The sequence below is a fragment of the Tamandua tetradactyla genome, chromosome 18 (assembly GCF_023851605.1).
Source record: "Tamandua tetradactyla isolate mTamTet1 chromosome 18, mTamTet1.pri, whole genome shotgun sequence".
In the NCBI taxonomy this organism is placed as follows: domain Eukaryota; kingdom Metazoa; phylum Chordata; class Mammalia; order Pilosa; family Myrmecophagidae; genus Tamandua; species Tamandua tetradactyla.
In genome coordinates, this window is record NC_135344.1 from 24,877,489 (window position 1) to 24,895,777 (window position 18,289).

At 41.7% G+C, this 18,289-nt stretch overlaps 1 long non-coding RNA gene across 1 annotated transcript; it reads right to left on the reverse strand.

Annotated features, from left to right (window-relative positions):
• Positions 1–1,389: 1,389 nt before the first annotated feature.
• LOC143662561 (uncharacterized) lies at positions 1,390–3,114 on the reverse strand. The gene is made up of 2 exons (XR_013165412.1): positions 2,993–3,114; positions 1,390–2,251 (listed from the first exon to the last, which is right to left on the reverse strand). It is a non-coding gene; the product is annotated as an uncharacterized LOC143662561 (long non-coding RNA).
• Between the last annotated feature and the right edge of the window lie 15,175 nt (positions 3,115–18,289).

An 18,289-nucleotide genomic window follows, 5' to 3' on the forward strand; every position in this document is an offset into this window, starting at 1 on the left:
AGCATGGGCTGGAGAGAAGCAGGGTCTGATGCACCCCAGTGCTGAAGGCAGCCTCTGCGTTCTGGCTTCAGGCTTGAAGAGTGGCCAGTGACCCCAGGCTGGAACAACGGATAGGCACTGCCTCTGTTCAGAAACCTAAGTACGTATATATATTGCCATTTAAATAGTTTTTTCAAAATGATAAACTCATTTACCAGGCCACCAAGATAAATCTGCACCTGGCAATTATATTTTGGTGTGCCTGGGAGCAATCACTTGCTGGGGAGTTGAAAGGTGAGTTGCACGTTCTTGCGACCTCCCTCCCTCCCTCCCCTGTCTCTCTCTCACTACCCCTCCCCTTTCCTCGATCAATATTGGCAATCTCAGGGAAATCATGAAACTGTATTGGCTTCTTTGTGTATAATTTCATCGGGCTAGATTAAAGCAGATTTTTCATGTTGTTTTACTAATGGTGGCTTGAGATTTTATGTTTCAACTCCAACCCATTTAAAAGGAAAATGAATGTGCTTGTTTAGTCAGCACCCTAAATTTTACTGAGTCAGATTTGAATGCTCTTTCCTCTTTCTTTCAAAAATAGGAAAAAATACTATTATTTTCTACTTAGTATAACAGTACTAATAAGAGTTTCAAATATGTTTTGAAATATCTTTGATGTTTCTCTGTAATTCTTTATTTAGAGAATAAAAAGGAATGGTTGGTTTCTCCTTGTCTAGCATCCGTATTTTAACCTTCGGAAGTTCTGAGGCTCAGAATTTTTTTCTTTTAGTTTGAAGTGCACTTCTACCCCCCACCCCCATTAAATTAACAGACTGTATAGAAATGTGGCAGTGAGAGTGCTGTTTCAGGACAATTCCAATCTGTACAAACAGTTGCACCAAGCATTACATCAGGAATAGGATATACTCTTTAGCTTACCATTTCTGGAAGTTCAGTTTTCTTCAAAACCAGACATTAAAATGTGTACAGAAAAGTATGTAAATAAAATGCAGCCTCAATAACAAATATAGGGTATTACACTGTAGAGAAAAAAAAAATCTGAACCTGACTTAGCAATAGAAGAAAAAGACCAAAAATATTTACTGTCAGAGCTTTCCATGCATAATTTCATATTAATTTTTTTTAGGCTTCCAGAGGGAGAGAGAGGAGAGTGTTCAATTAAAACAGAACCCTATAAATTATTCACACACAAAATAAACAGACCACAAGTTAAATCCAATCTGAATAAGGGGCCCAACAGCTTTGTTTTTACTAAACAACAGTAAACCACAGCTCAAATCCCGCGAAGAAGAGGGCTGCTTATAATTCTCAAAATCTCTTCCGTTTTTGTGTTGAGAAGAACACATTTGTGCCACAACTAGGTTTATCAGAGCAAAACAAAAAGACATAATGGTGAGTTGATTTGGACTATTTTATTTTTGTCCTTCCCCAAACCATCTGGCGTGTGAGTGTAGGGGTATTGATCAGGCTCGGTGAGCCGCAGACCCCATGCCAATCCATAGCGTTTCTGGCAATCAGCGTCGCCCATGAATTGCAGCTGTCTGTGCAGCTCCCGAACAGAAATCTTCAAAAAAAGTCCCCCCCTTATCAAACACATCATCCGTTCGGGGGTAAGTCAGTATCATTTCTTTGTCGTTCCGGGAGCGAGGATTATGCGGGAGAAAGTTTTTGTCGTCTCTTAGAGAGGCTGCTTGGTCTGCTTTTTTTTTTAAAGGAAGGAGAGCAATTTTCTAGCCATTGAACGGTGATGGTTTTCCAGGAAGGCCTCAAGCGTTTGTATGAATCGGATGCTGTTTTGATATTGTGGGGGAATTTTAAGAGGGAGAAATTCTTATGTTGCTATACACAAATAATGGTAGTGATAATAGAGTATTCCTTTTAAGTACGGAGAATTATCTCCCCTTTCCTCGAAGTCCCGGATGATGAAGACACCGCAAGTCTGTGATTACACATGCAGATGGACGCCGGGTGCTTGTGGCGAAAAGGAGCTTTCGGGATTGTGGCTCTGTTTGATATCTCCATTAGCTTCAATTTCCTTCTGTCTGAAAGCTCCAGCTAGTCGAGCACAGGGAGAAGAGAACGAAAAACCGAAGCCGGGCTCCACCAACCCTCCCCAGCATCTGGGCTCAGAAATCCCCAGACATTACATTCCGGTTGGATCTAGAAAAAGTTTTTTTGTGTGTGTGTGAAAAAGTTTTTTGGGGTGTCGAGGCCGAACGGGTCCTTTATCATTTCTCTCTTCCTCCCTGTCGATCTTGTTAAAAATCGAAACAGCCGAATTAACAGAGCTGGCAAGGGAGCGTCCCGAACTTTTCGGTTGACAGAGGGCACTTTGCACAGGGGAGCGGGGACGAGGGGGGTTATTAGCTTTCCTTCCTCACTCAGCCGCTCTCTTAGGAAAAGAAAAATGGAGCCCCCAGAGCCTGGCCCTCTTGGGGAAAGTTGCCTCGGCGCCCCACCCCCGGCGTCTAGAATCGAGGGTGGGAAAGAGGGCTGCGGGCTAGCGGGGCACGACGGCTAGGCCGGGTCGGGCTCCCCAACTGGCTCAGTAGTTGGGGTGCGGGGGACGCCTGCAGAGAGGGAGAGGAAGAGACCCCAGCCAACCCCAGGAGCGCGGCCTCTGCTCCAGGGCTGCCAGTCCCGCCGGGCAGCGGCTGCGGGAATCCCGAGCCCACCAAGCTAAGTTTTAAAGAACGCCAGGGAGTACGTGGCCCACGCGTCCTCAGGGCCCGCGGACACAGAGGCCGGGCGGGGAGGGGGGGTTCTCACGGCCCTCTTGCTTCTCTGACGCGCGCGCGTGCGCGCGCGCGCACACACACACACACACACACACACACACACACACACACACACACTTCCTCCCTGCCCTCTCTAGGGTCCCCGGCCCCCTCGCGGGAGGATTTTGGGGTGGGAGAGGCGCCCGGACCCCACTCCCGCCCTCATGGCGGGACACGCGTTGGCCGTCGCCGGCTGGGGACGGAACTGCGACACTTACCAGGGCATTTTCTTTCCCCCGAATTCGGGGCCCACCGCAGACCCTTCTTTGGGGCTCCCCTTCCTGTTCTGTTTTCTTGGCCGTTTTCCCTGCGGAAGCTGGTGGGAGAAATTATTTTAATCTTTGGGGGAAAACGCAATTCAAAAATGTGACGAGGAAGTTGAGGTTTTGAACCTGCAAAAAATCGGAGGGCTTTCATTTTGGGGGTGGGGGCGGGGTGAGGGGTGGACTCAGCTCTTACGGGAACACAGATTCTTCTAGAAAAGAACGTTGCACTTCAAGAAAACAAACTCTTAGCCTGAGAACTGAGACGAATTCGCTCTGGCCGACTTTCACTTCCCTTCGCATAATGTTTTCTCGCCCCTCACTCCAAAGTCGCGCAGCCTCGCTTTTAAGGGTGCGCGGGTCTGTAGACACATTTTCTTGTCATAGTGGGTTTTCGAAAATACAACTCAAGTATGCTTAAGATAAAGTTTTCCTCTCCTCCAGTTGTCACCCCTTAAAAGAAAAACCGGCGTGAGGTCCCTTTGTTCAGGTCAAGTTGTGCGTGAAATCTTTTTGTTGTCCTTTCCAAAGGAAGGCAAAAGTTGCAGTTGATTGTAAAAAGGACAAATTTAACTCCCCGAAAGGGGAGCCGTTTTCAGGTTGCCCTGAAACACTAAGCACGGGCGTTGCTTTTTATTTATTTACTCTGGAAATAACCGTTTTGATGGACGATTCAATATTGTTTAAGCATTAACACAAATACCTAGCACCCTCCCCCCTTGATGAAAATGGGAAAGTTTAAAAATCTTTGTATGTATTTTGAATTATCTAGCTACCATAGACAATTTAAGTATAAGGTATTTTTAAAAGGAGTTGTCCAGATTTTAAACTTGAGAAATATTACTTCGGATTTCAAAAGGAGAGATTTCTATTTGAGAACTAACAGAACCAACCGAGGCTATTAAAATATTTATGCGGGTCAGACCTCTTCTTTTAAAATGGCATTATGTAATTAAAAAAAAATTCTTCAAGTATCAGTTCCCAAAGAAATTAAGTATCCAGGTGAATTAGAGTTGATCTTCCAGGGTAACATGACAAAAAAGTAAGAGAGAATCATTTGGTCTTTGGAAAATCGTGTCAGTGCCACTTTTCGAAATTGCGAATCATTTTGCTTTCAGAATGTTTGAGATAAAGCAGCTGTGGCCGATCTCAGGGTTTAGAGACGGCAGATTTTAAGCTGTGGGGGCCGCAGCCGTCGAAGGAGCGACGCCCGGTGCCCGCGGGCCGCGCGAGCCAGAGCCCGGGCCAGGGAGGGCCAGGCGCGCCTGGCTGGGACGTGTCCAAAGAAACCGAGCTCCCAGGGCGTCCCTCGGCCGCGTTGAGAGAGCAATGCCCGGAGCGCCCCCAACTCAGGACGGACTCGGGAGACCTGTTGGCCTAGAGGAAGAGGTGTTTGCGCGGGACACCACCGCGCGGGGGCCGGTATCAAGGCCGCGCGCGCCGGGTGGCCGCTCAGGAGGCCGCGCCCATGTCCCTTGAGCGCCTGGCCCCGCCGAGACCCGCGGCTCCACAGTCGGCTCCGAGTCGCTTCCCGGGGAGGCGGAGGGTGCCAGCCAGGATTGATGTCTAAATCAATGCCGTTTCTAGGCGCTTCTCTCAGCTTCCCTCCATCTTCCTCAAAGGCAGATCGCTCCCCAAAGGCAGCGTGAGGAAAGTGCAAAAAATCGGGAACTGCAGTCTCACACCGGGCACCAGAGTTGGGCGAATCTAGAAGCTGCACAAAGTGGGGAGACGTTGCCGAGCTGGAAGGCCTGGGCTGAGGGCCCTGCAGGTCCTCCCTCATCTTCCTTTCCTTTGGCCTCACCTGCTTATTCCCTACACCTGCATTACCGTTTCCCTCACACACCCCGAACGCCTTTGGTGCAGGGCCAGGCCTGTCCCCTCTCTGGCCTCCCAGCTCCCCACTGGGCCCCCAATTTAATGGGATCTGGAAGGGGAGACCCCTAGTCTCCGACGCCAAACCGGGCCTTGCTCAAGCAGGCCTGGCTGCCTCTGATTTAATTATTCACTGATGAATTAGACAGCTGCAATTGACGTGAAAAATCAGCGGCCACTATTGATTCTGGAGCCCGGGTGGAGGGTGAGTGGTATGGAGGCCGCGGGCCGCCAGGAGAGGGAGGGCCGTCGGCCGGGGTCATGGGCCTCGGGTGTCCGTGGCTCGACGACCTCTTCGGGCCGGGGGCCAGCGCGGCTCTCGGCTCGCGCCCCCGGGCCTGGGTCCTCTCTTTGCACAAGGCCCGGTGGGATGGGGTGGGGGCTGCGATGGGCTCCCTGGGCCCTGGGGGTGGAGAAAGGCAGTGAAGACAAAGGGCAGGAGGGTGCAGAGACGCTCCCCTGGCGCCTGCGGGGGCGGGAAGGGCGGCCCGGCTTCCCGACCCCGAGCCGCGTTGTGGAGGAGGCGGAAGGGCCGGCCGTGGGCGCTTCCGGTGCCCACAGTCTGGACGCCCGGCGCTGGGAGGCCGCGGCCGGCTTGTTGGCCGGGCCTGGCGAAGGTCAGCAGCTCGCAGCGCTCTCCGCGGTGCGAGAGACGCCAGGGCCCGGGTGTCCCGGACACGCTGCCCGACTGCTGGGCGGGTTGCCACCGAGCAACAGGTGTTGGTGTCCTCGAGTCAGGAGAGGGCAGTGGCCTCCGGGTGGGTTCGGTGATGGCCGGCTTCCCTCTCCCTGCCCCAGGAACTGAGTCGGGACTGTTTGTTCAGAGAAGGAGGAAATTCGTGTGTGTACTCAGAACAAGGTGACCCGATTGTGTAGAGAATCCATGCTAAAGAAGCCGCTGCGGTTCCAGCCTCATAATTGGTTCAAAAACATGGAAGGAGTTAATGTATTCAGATAGTGTATGAAAAGCTTTTTCTTCTTTTTTTTGAAGGTATCTACAACTGAAAAATAGGTCCTTTTCATTGGTCATGTAATGCTATGTGACTTTTCATCACAATTCAAAGTGTTTTATAATACGTTTTATAGAAATCATAAATTATACAGGAACTATATAGGCTATGTTTTATGGTTTCATGTGAAGTTCTATCTTTCAAAAACTGCTTTACATATTTACTGTCTATTTTTGTTGGCAAAATGTGTTCTTCGGATTGTGTCTTGGTAGAAATTGAGCACCGGGTGATCAGAGGTCAGTGATAGAGTTAAAAAGACCCCTCCCTACTACATCATGCCTTGCTTAATCCAAATCAGTGACCTACACTCAATACACTCAATCCATGGGATGAGTGTAGGTCACTGAACACAAAATGGCTTTTTTCCCTCTCTGCTTACGGAGATGGTTTAATGGATTTTGTAATGGTTTTCCAACTATCACACTGGGGAAACCCAGTTTTGGAGTAAAAGGCAATGTGCTATATCAAGTTCTGTACCTTATCAACATAAATTATACAGCACAGTGGAATTTCACAGGGCAATTCTGAAACATCATGTTCTGAAACACTATGTTTTGAATGTGACTTATAAATGTAGATAGTCCTTAAAAATGTCCCAATTTTTTCCCCAATCAATTGAGTTGATTGTAGACTTGGTGAAAGATTTCTGGAAATCCTTTAAATAATATTCTGTATACATCCCCTATAAAACTATGTTGTCCGGCTTGGATGCAGTAACTTTCTTTAGAGTTAAAGCCATGTGATTAAAGCACAGATGTCTGTGTTTTGAAGGAACGGAGCTTTTTTTCTTTGAAAATGCTGTTCCCTCAGGGCCTGAGCCATTTCCACTCCTCAGTGCACCTGGTGAATGCCAACACATATCTGAAGTTTCCGTTGTCATTTCTAGACTTCTTCTTTAAAGTCATTTGCATATATTATTCATTTGAATTTTTCTTGTTTACTTTTTTTCATGCTTCAGAGTTTGCAGCTCTAACCCTTAGGTTCTGAAGTTTTTTCCTCTAGCTCATACTTTGTCACATGTTGTCTAAAGCTAGTTTAGTTAAAAAAAAATTTTTTTTTTGCTTTAGTCTTGCATAAAAAAGAACTTGCCCTTGTTTGTAAAAAGTATATGTATCATAACTAAATTGGGACATAAATTTGGGGCAGTAACCAGGAATTTTTAACCAGAGACAATGATCAGGATATTTTTTTATACTCCAAAATGAAATATATGGGAGAGTGCTTGGAGGCTGTAAAGTGTTATACAAAAAGTTATGATGATGATGAATTGATTCATTAGTTTATTTGTTTTTTAAAGAAATATTTATGGAATGCTACTTTGTTCCTAGTAGAATTCTTGATTGTAAGCAACAGAACAATAGCAGCTACCTTTGACTAACTTATATAGAAAATAATTTCTATGCAAGGAAACCAGGTAGTTCACAGAAATGATAGGAAGGCAGGACAGTGAAGCTTGGAACAAGCAGGAACCAAGGGAGGATAGAAGCAGGAACAAATCCAAGGTCATGCCATGGAATAAACTTGACTAGGGAGCTGCTGCTAATCCTGGTGTCTGGGTCACTGCTAAGAGTGCCTTCTGAGCTATCTTCTCCCCACTCCCTTCACCCTCCCACCCTTGCATTTTAGTGTCACTCTTACAAGAGCCAAGTGGGATGGTGGTCTTTCCTGGAGCACATACTAGGGCATTGGCAGCCAGGGGGTGGGAATGGGGCACTGTATCCCACTTATACTGCATACTTTGGGGAGTCACCACAAAATAGAAAGGATGTTTAGATAAGTGTCTACAAATAACGAAAAAAAAAAACCACCCAGAAATGTGTTGCTACATGGCTACTGGGAATACAGCAGTGAACAAGTTAGATGTGGTTTTTGCTTTCAAGGATCTTATATTTCAGTGGGATCATGATGACTGTTCGCTTTCTGTATAAAGGAGAAAAACCCCACAAAGATTTATTCTGAAATTTCCTCTCAAAGTAATGGGCCAAATCCAACCCTCCTTTTCTTCTCTTGTTCTCTTTTGGGAATGGCTGGCTATTAGTCAGGAAATGTTAGAAATTTCTGGTTAGAAGGTGCTGAATCTAATCTACCATCCTCAGCCTTAAGGATCTTAATTTTGGATCTGGAGGCAAGGACCTATGTTTTAGTTCCAGTCCGACAGTCATCTAATCCTGTGACTTTGAGCCTCCATTTCCTCCTATAGACAGCTTCCTAAGTCCCTTCCATGCTTAAAGTCCGATTTGATATGGATCCCCTTTAATAAAAATAAGTTCTTTATAATGATTAAGTTAATCTCCTATGGGCTATTTGTTTTTTGTTTTTTTTTGCTTTCTTCTTTTCTTTTTTTTTTTTTTAGATATCCCAAATCAGAATCCAGGGTTACAGGCCTTAGAGCCATAAAAGACTGTTTCTGATGGGACAAATATGTAAGAGTTGACTTCAAACTTTCAGGATTCTGTTTTTCAAAAACGTATTTTCTTGTCTTTTATATATAATTTTAAGTGATATCATTCTGTGAATGATGGGTTCATTACTTTGAGTTTTGGATTACATTCTGAGTTGTTCGTTCCTGTAACTTATATTCAGACCAAAAAAGGCAGAAGAAATGAAACAGAATAAGAGAGAAACAGAAATTGCCACTGATCAGTGAGGCCAGAATTGTTCCAGCAAATGAGTAATGCCATTTCTTGGTGTAGAGGACAGATTTTGACTGAGTTATTTCTTTTGAAGAGGATTTTAAGTTCTATATGGAAAAAATTACTCAAAGGTAGGAAATCCTTATTTAAAATCTGTTCCTTCAAAGTGGGACCATAGTGCTATTTGCTTTATCACTAAAGTGTCCTGATGGGGAAAGATGTGGGGACAGTTTCAAGGGTCATGTTTAACATTAGATTTGTTACCCAATATAAGCAAACAGAAGCAGGTCTGAATATTTTGTGTTCATAGTGTTCTGAAAAAGTTGGGCATCAATGAAATAAAAGCACACCAAACCAGGGACACTTGTCCTTTAAATGAGCTCTTTGTATGACCCATTTTCAAAATGATTAATCCTTTGGGAAATCAAACAATCATTATATAAATATTGATTACCACATGTCGAGGTTGCTTATAGTGGTATGCAGGTGGGATGGGGTGCACTGGTATGAAGGAGCAGCAGGGGCAGTTACATCTGTAGGAGTATATTCATCCTAAATGGGGTAAAATCCTTTTCTCTGCCACTTCATATCGTCTCCATCCTTGAATGCTGTGTTTGTAAGCTCTCTGGGTGAGATCCATGTAGGGATTGTGTGTGATCCTAGTACACATATATGTGAACATTTCAGGAAGGAAAAACATTTTTTTTAAATGCTCAATTGTAACTAAGTGTATATTTGAATATAATTACTAAAATATGGAGCCTCGCCTGATGACCTTGATGTATTTTCTTCTCTGAACTACAGCGTTTGATTTATTTGTCCTTGTCATCTAAAGCTTGGTAGTGCTGTTTGTGTCTGTGGTTCATTGACTGTTTTTTATTGTAAGCCCTTGAAGATGTCAACTGGAGGGACATCTCTTGCGGTATGCCAAAGGGCTCTTGGTCCTATGTTGTCCAATATTTCTTATTAGTCTTTGCTGAAGATTAGAAGGACTGCTCATCAGATTGGTAGGTAAATGGAGTTAGCATACCTAGCTAATATGTTGAAAGTTGAAATCGAGTCAAAATTAAAAATGGATGATGGAGATGAACATGATATGATTTAACCAGGACCAATATAAAGCCTAAATTTAGACTGGAAAATATAAATCTAGCGATATTTCTGGTTTTTGATGACTATTCATGTGAAAAAGATGAAGGTATTAATCTACTATAAACTCAAAATGGCCCAACAATACTCTGCTGCATAAAAAGGGTAATATAATTTTAGGTTGCATTAATAGAAATATGGTCTATATATCAAGGAAGGTAACAGGTTCTCTGTATTCTGGGCTGGAGATTACCTCACTTTATATAAAATCTCATTTTAATACAGACATTGGTAAACTAGAGCTTAGTGTATATATCAGGGTGTGAGAGAAGAGGAAATCATGCTCTGGGTGGAAGAGGTAGAGCAAATGTTTAGCCTAGAGAAGAGACAAATGATGTTTGCTGCTTTAAATATTTGACTAGCAATCACATGGCAGAAGGGGGTGGAATAGTTTTTTTCCTGCTGTCCAGGGTAGAGCTAGGACCAAAGGGTAAAAGTGACAGAGGAACTGATTGTGATTCTAATCATTGAAATTGCCCAATGGTACAGCAGGTTGCCTCATGGAGCAGTGAATTTTTGACCCATAGGAGTATTTGAGCAAAAGCCGAGTGACTGTTTGGCTTGGATGGCTTTGGGCTTAGCTGAATTAGGCAGTAGGCTGAATTAGATGACTTTTCTGGGTCAATTGCAATATTTGCCAAACTGAACATTTAAAAAATAATATTGTGAAAGTAATTTTATATAGATGATTTTAAGAGGTAGGTTAATATTACTATTCGAATTTGTAAGAACTTCATTTTCTATTTCAAAAGTAATATATAAAACCATGCCCTGGTGAAAAATCCGAGTTCATAATTTCTTGGCTCCATTTCTAAAATCCAAAAATGCTCTGAAAACCAAAATTTTTTCAGATTTTATGCGTTGGCCTTAACTGAATCGATGCATGACTATTTTATAGTCTTTATTCTACTTAGAGTGAACACCCATACATATCTCTGAGGAAATACTACTTTCTTTATTAAACCATGTTGGGGGTTAGGTAACATACTATTTTTGCCATAAATATCTTTCAAATATATGAGAAATTTTGAATTTCATAGCCATCTATCCCCAAATAAATTGTACACTTGTATTATTGGTTATCCTATAATTATATAGCTCTTGTTTTCTCAGGATTACCAGAATCCATGGGCCAGAAATCTAGCTAATAAGGTACATTACTTCCCTATACTAGAATGATTATCAGAAACCATTACCAAACCCCTAAAAGTTGTGACAAATGGAATTTGCTCTAAAGCCAAATTTCTCCTGTCATAAAGGAGCAATAAGTTGTTCTATCATTTCAATATTTATTTTATGAAGAGGTTGGTGGCAAAAATTATCAATGTTAAGTGTCCTCTCCCAAGATATTCTTGGTATTTATTTAAAGCTGGCCTTTCCTGGCCTAGTCAGAGGATTTAGTAACATAAATTAATTATTGACTTTCATTTTACAAATCTTTTCCATATCTATTATTTATTCTATAGGCATTTTATGGAATGCTTATTCTAGGATGGTCTTAATCTAGGCTAAAGTGTGACAAAGCTGAATGTGAGTAAGATAGTGGCCTTAATATGCTCACAGACTCATTTGATTCTCCAAACAACCTGTCAGCAGGGAAGCTGTTATTCCCATTTGAAAGACGAAAACATTAAATCTCAGGGAAGTTAAGTAGCTTACTGAGGATCACCTATCCAGTAAGTGGTAGAACAGAACTTGAATTCAAGATTTTAACTGAAAGTCTTTTATCTTTTACCATAATAACATGCATTAAGAACTTACTGTTTGCCTTACAAAATGTTTCATTTTCTCTCCATCCAATCCTTATCAGAGAAATTTACTTTTACTTGCCTGCTCCGAATTTGGACCACTTTTGTACTTGGAGAATACATTGTTAAATGAGGGGGTTTTTTTTGGCAAGAGTTGGGCTGCAGCTTCTTACTATGAAAACTAAGAAGCCCCATCCACCCCCTCTTCCCATTCATTGGCTGCAGGAACTCAAGAATATCACCTAACCTCAACCAATAACATATGCCTTCCTGGAGGTAAAACATCAAACAGTCTGGAAGAGTAGGGGCAGTCTAAAATTGATTCTGGTGAAGGTGATGCATTCTGTGTCCAGAAATGGCAGTTGTCAGCAAGGCTGGTTCTTTGGATGTGGTTCCCTATGCCTCACCATCCTTGATTTCAGACCATTTTCTGAACGTGGTTCTTATCCCTCTTTGTTTATTCTGTGAGTCATCTGATTTCCTTTCACTAAATTTCTTTTCTGTGAAAGTTAGCCTGAGCTGGTGCCTGTTGTTTGAAACCAACAACTTTGATTAGCAGAAGTCCATTTTGTAGATGAAGTAGTGAAAGTTGGTTAGAATCTGAATATATTTCAAAGATAGAGCTGATAAGATTCATTAATGGAATCTGAGAGAAGGAAAGGAGTCAAGGATGATGTCAGCATTTTTAGACTGAGTAATTGGAAGAATAAAGCTGATATTAGTTCCGGTTATCTATTGCTACTAATCACTCCAAAAGTAGTCAACTGAAACAACCACCATTTTTATTATCTTTCTTGGCTTGTGTTTCTCACAGTGTGATGGGTGGTTTTGAGATAGGGAGTATTTCCTGAGGGAAATATCATCTATATTGCAAGCATTCCAAGAGAATCAAATAGGAGTTACATGGGCTTTTATGAGCTAGCTTCAGAAGTCATATAATGCTACTTCTGCCATATTCCATTGCTTAATTTATTCACATGTTCATCTAGATTCAAGGGGAGGAGACATTGGAGTGTCCAAGAATTTGGGGCCATGTTTTAAAATAGTCCCCCATTTTTTAGGGAATTCTGGGAAAGGGGAGGGGACTGGGAGAGGAAAAAATTGGGGGTGGGGTGGGATCAAGTGTTTGGATATTTTAAGTTATAGATGTTTACTAGACATCCAAAAAAGAGATATCAAGTAGGCAATTGGATATGACTCAAGAATTCAGGGGAAAAGTTGAGACTAAAGATATAAATGTAAAAGTTGTTTATGTATAGGAGATATCTAAAGCCATGGAATTAGCTGAGATCATCTACTTAGTAGATGTAGATAGGGAAAAGAGAAAGGCCTGGACTTGTTTGGTTGGAAACATTAGGAGAAAATAGCAAAGGAGCATGAAAAATAAAAGCCAGTGAGGAGTGTGCTTGGCATGTTTGAGCCCAGTGAGCAGGTGAACAATGATAGACGAGATCAGAGAGGTTCCAGAGGCCAAGCAAAGAAATGAACATAAAGGGGAATAAGTATAATCACCAATTTTTCAAGGAAATAGCTTCGGTAGTAGTGATGAGATGCCATATATAACTGGTGCTAAAACAAGAGCTCACGAATTCCACCCTTCCCTTATCATGTGTCTAGAAAAAAGGGATAAAGCTATAAGACTGCAAATTACACAGATGATTTTTGCATTAAATCATGCAAGTCAGGGACTAGGCAATTTCATTGGTAATGAGCCTATGCTGTTTCTATTATCTTGTATTTCCTCAACTGTAGTTTGTGGATGACGCTTTTGCTTTCTTGAAACACTCTTCTATTGTTTTGTTTTTTGGTGACAATCTGCTCTTTCTGTATATATCTCTGATCGATTTGTCTGTTTTCTTGCTAACTCTTTTTCCTTTGTTTGACGTCTAAATTATGGATTTTCTTAAGGTTTAATCTTGGGTTCTTGTCTATTTTGGCTCTATATTCTTTCCCCAGGATATCTTCCTTAGCTTTAAGTACTATTTGCTAATGGCACCTATGTATATATATATTCTGGACTTCTTTCAGAGCTCCATCACATTTATCCAACTGCTCACTTGATCCATAAATCCACAGATACTTGGGTGTCTTTTAAGCACCCTAAAACTCAACATGTCTAAAAACAAACTCCTGGTTTCTGCTTCCCAAAATTGCTTTTGCATTCTTCTCCATGGAAATAAATGATTCTGTCCCTCCAGATTTTTAAATTTAACCTTTCATTTTGAGATAATTGTAGATTCACATATAGTTGTTGGATGTAATACAAAGAAATCTCTCTCACCCTTTCTCTAGTGTCCCCCAATGAAAACACCTTGCAAAGCTATAATGCAATATCACGACCAGGGTATTAACATTGTTATAGTCAAGATATAGCAACTTTCATCACCTCAAGGATTTTTTGTTGCCCTTTTATGGCCATATCTACTTCCTTCCCATTTCCTCTTTCCACCCCTCCCTTAACCGCTGTAAGTCACTAATCTGTTCCCCATTTCTATAGTTTTGTCATTTCAAGAATATTGTTATCAATGGATTCATATAATATGTAACTTTTGAGATTGGCTTGTCACTCAGCATAATTCTCTGGAGATCCATCCAGGCTGTTGTCTGTATCAGTATCTTGTTCCTTTTTACTGCTGAGTGGTAGTGCATGGTATAGATGTACCAAAGATTACTTCATCGTTCACCATTGAAGGACATCTGGGATGCTTCCAGATGAATAAATCTGCTATGAGCATTTACATACAGTTTTGTGTGTGAACATAGTCTTCACTTCTCTGGCATAAATGCCTGGTAGAGCAAATAGTTTGATACATGTTTCATTTTTAAGAAACTGCCAGACTGTTTTCTAGAACAACTATTCCATTTTACTTTCCCACCAGTAATCTATGAGTGACTCAGTTTCACCATATCGTCTCCAGAATTAGGTATTGTTCCTACTTTTAATTTTAGCCATTCTGATAAGTATGTAGTGATATTTCATTGTAGTTTTTATTTGTATTTCCCTAGTGGCTAATGATGCTGAACATCCTTTCATGTGCATATTTGCCATCTGTATCTACTCTTCAGTGAAATAGCTGTTCCTGTCTTTTGCCCATTTTCTCATTGGAGTTTTTGGGTTTTTTTTTTGTTTTTATTGTTGAGTTTAGAGAGCTTTTCAAAATTCTAGATAGTATCTGCTGTTGGATTTTTGGCTTGCAAATATTTCCTCTGAGTCTTTGATTTGTCTTTTCATCTTTTTAACAAAGTCTTTTCCGGAGCAAACATTTTTAATTTTGAGGAAGTCCAATTTATTAATTTTTCCTTTTACAGGTTATGTTTTTAGTTTCAAGTCTCAGAACTCTTTGCCTAGCTGTAGATCCTGAAGAGTGTCTCACATATTTTTTCTAAAAATTTCATAGCTTTACATTTTACTAGATCCATTTTTAGTTAATTTTTAAACAGGGTGTGAGATTTAGGTCAAGGTTCTTTTTTATTTTTATTATTATTATTTTTTGTCTATGGATGTTCAACTGTTTCAGCTCCAATTATTGAAAACTCTCTCTCCTCCATTGAACTGCTTTTGCATCTTTGTCAAAAATCAGTTGAACATAAATGTATTTGTCTATTTCTGGGCTCTCTATTCTGTTCCATTGACTTTTGTGTATATCCATCAACCAATATCACAAGTCAGTATTATGATATCTTGAAATCAGGTAGACTTATTCCTCCCATTTTATTCTTAATTTTTACCTGTTTTCATTCCTTTGCTTTTCCTTATAAACTTTAGAATAATCATGTCTATATGTACAAAATATTGCGATGAGATTTTGATGCAAACTCAAGTTAATGTGAAGGAGAATTGACATTTTTACCATGTTGTCTTCCAATCTATGAACATGTTATGTCTGTCCATTTATATATATTCTTTGATTTCTTTCATCAGCATTGTATAATTTTCAACATACAAGTCCTCTATGTAGTTTGTATATTTTCCCTATATTTCTTTTCTGAGCAACTGTAAATAATATTCTGTTTTTAATTTCAGTGTTCACATGTTCATTGCTCTATATAGAAATACAATTCATTTTTGTATTTTATCTTATCTCCTGTAATCTTGCTAAACTCCCTTTTTAGTTCTAGCTTTTTTTTTAGTATATTCCTTGGGAATTTCCATGTAGACAGTCATGTCCTCTGCTAATAAGGACAGTTTTATTCTTCTTTTCCTATATGTATTTTATCTATTTTTAATCTAGGTCTGTCTGTCTGTCTGTCTGTCTGTCTGTCTGTCTGTCTGTCTATCTATCTATCTATCTATCTATCTATCTATCTATCTACCTACCAATCTATCTATCTATTCATCCATCCATCCATCTATCTCTATTGCACTGGCTAGAAGTTCTAGTACTGTGTTGTTGAATATAAATGGTAAGAATGGACTTTGCCCTGTTCCTGAACTTAGGGAAGAACATATTCAGTCTTGTATCATTAAGTATAATATTAGTTGTAGAGTTTTTGTAAATTCTCTCTGTCAAGTTGAGGAAATCCCTATTTTTAGTTTTAAAAATCATGAATGGATATTAAATTGTGCCAAAATACTTTTTCTGTATGTGCCAATGTGATCATATAATTTTTCTTCTTTAGCTTGTTAATTTGGTGAATTACATTGATTGATTTGCTAATATGGAACCAATCCATACATCACTGGAATAAACCTCACTTGGTCGTGGTGTATAACTTTTTATATATTGCTGACTTCTATTTGTTAATATTTTGTTAAGGACTTTTCCATCTTTATTAATGAGGGCTATTGATATAAAGCTTTGTTTTCACATACTGTCTTTGGCTGGTTTTGGTATCAGGGTATATTAGTCAGGGTTCTCTAGAGAAACAGAACCAAATAGGAGATATCTTAAGTATGAGATTTATACAGGTGTCTCATGCAACTGTGGGAATGGAAGAGTCCAAAATCTATAGGGCAGGCTGTAAAAAGAGTGGTGTCAATGAAGGATATGGACAAACTCCACAGGAGAGGCTTGCTGGATGAAGAAGCAGTGAAAAAGTCTTCTTCCTTAAAAGCCTTCAACTAATTGGATTATCTCATTGGTGGAAGACACACCTTAGTTGATGGCAGATGTGATCAGCACAGATGCAATCAACTGCCTGATGATTTAAGACACCAGCCACCTGGTTTATCAACCAGCCATGAAATATCCTTGTAGCAATGGTCAGGACAGTGCTTGCCTGACCAGACAACTGGGCATAATCACTTGGCCAGAACCTAACCTAGTCTGAACAACCTGTCTAGTTGTTAAATTGATTTTCTCTATTGCTTTCATGTTTTCAATTTCACTGATTTCTGCTCTTATCATTATTTCTTTCCTTCTGCTTGTCTTGGGTTAATTTTTCTCTTTTTCCAGGTTCTTGAGTTGGAAGCTTAGATTATTGATTTGAGACTTTTTCTTTTTTCCAATATAAGCATTTAATGCTATAAATTTTCCTCTTAGCACTATGTTAGCTGCATCCCCCCATATATATATCTATATATTTATTTATTTATTTCATTTTTTTCTTTTTATTATTTTTTACTTGTCATCCCACATATTTTGATGTGTTGGATTTTCATTTTACATTCAATTCTATGTATTTTTAAATTTCCTTTGAGACTTACTTTTTAGCCCATGGGTTATTTGAAGTGTGTTGTTTACTCTCCAAATGTTTGGAGATTTTCCTGTTTCTTTTTGTTATTGATTTCTAGTTTGATGCTGCTGTAGACAGAGAACACACTCTATTATGCCATTTTTTTTTCTCAAGGTTATTTTTATGACTCAAGATATGGCCTATCGCCCTTCTGCTCCGGTGGCGCTCCCGCCGCCATCTTATCCTTCCCTTTCTCCTTCTACTCCAGCGGCTCTACAACCACCACCGTGCCCTGTTCCGCCTTCACCAGCTCCTCCGCCACTGTCCTCAACAGCCTTGCCATCCTCACCTTTCCTCCTCCAGAACAGCTACTAGGGGAGTAGAAACGATGCAGAACATCTCCCGGAGCCACGACAGAGATCAAAAAGACAGCGTACCCCATCCTGGAACGGCTGACTGGCTGGGAGAACCCGCTCCGGTGAGATCGCCGAGGGGCGCGGGCTTCCCCGGGCGGGGCGGCAAGTGGCCGGAGTCCCTCCCCTCCACCTTCCCGGGTCAGCTGGCAGAATTGGGCAGGCGGTCCCCTCAAGCCGCAGCGGCTGGCACCCCCACCAGCGAGGCCCCCCGGACCAACTGAGAGAATTGGATCGGAAATCCCCAGGCCGCGGAGAACGGTGACCGGGGGGGTCCCTTCCAAACACGTGACTCCCCGGTCCGGCTGGGAACGGTGTACTCTCCCAGGCCGCGGCGACTGGTGCCCTCCCGCCACGCTTGGCGCCCTGGGCCAACTAGGAAATTCGGATCGGCGATCTCCCGGGCTGCGGTGGCCGGCGACCCTCCCCGCGTTTGGACCCCCGGGCCGGCTGGCATTCTTCCAAGCCGCTTCAGCTGGCGAACCTCCCCCACGGCGAGAGTTTTCCAAAGTTAAAGGACCCACAGCACCTTTTACTGGTGGGACCCGCAGACAAACGTGTGCCACGAGTGCCACCTACTGGACAGGATAAGAAAAACAGAACCCAGAGATTTCACAGAAAAATCTTTCAACCTGTTGGGTCCAACACCCAGGGAAATCTGACTAAATGCCCAGACGCAAGCGGAAGATAACGGATCATGCTCAGAAAATTGAAAATATGGCCCAGTCAAAGGAACAAACCAATAGTTCAAATGAGATACAGGAGCTGAGACAACTAATGCTGAATATACGAACAGAAATGGAAAACC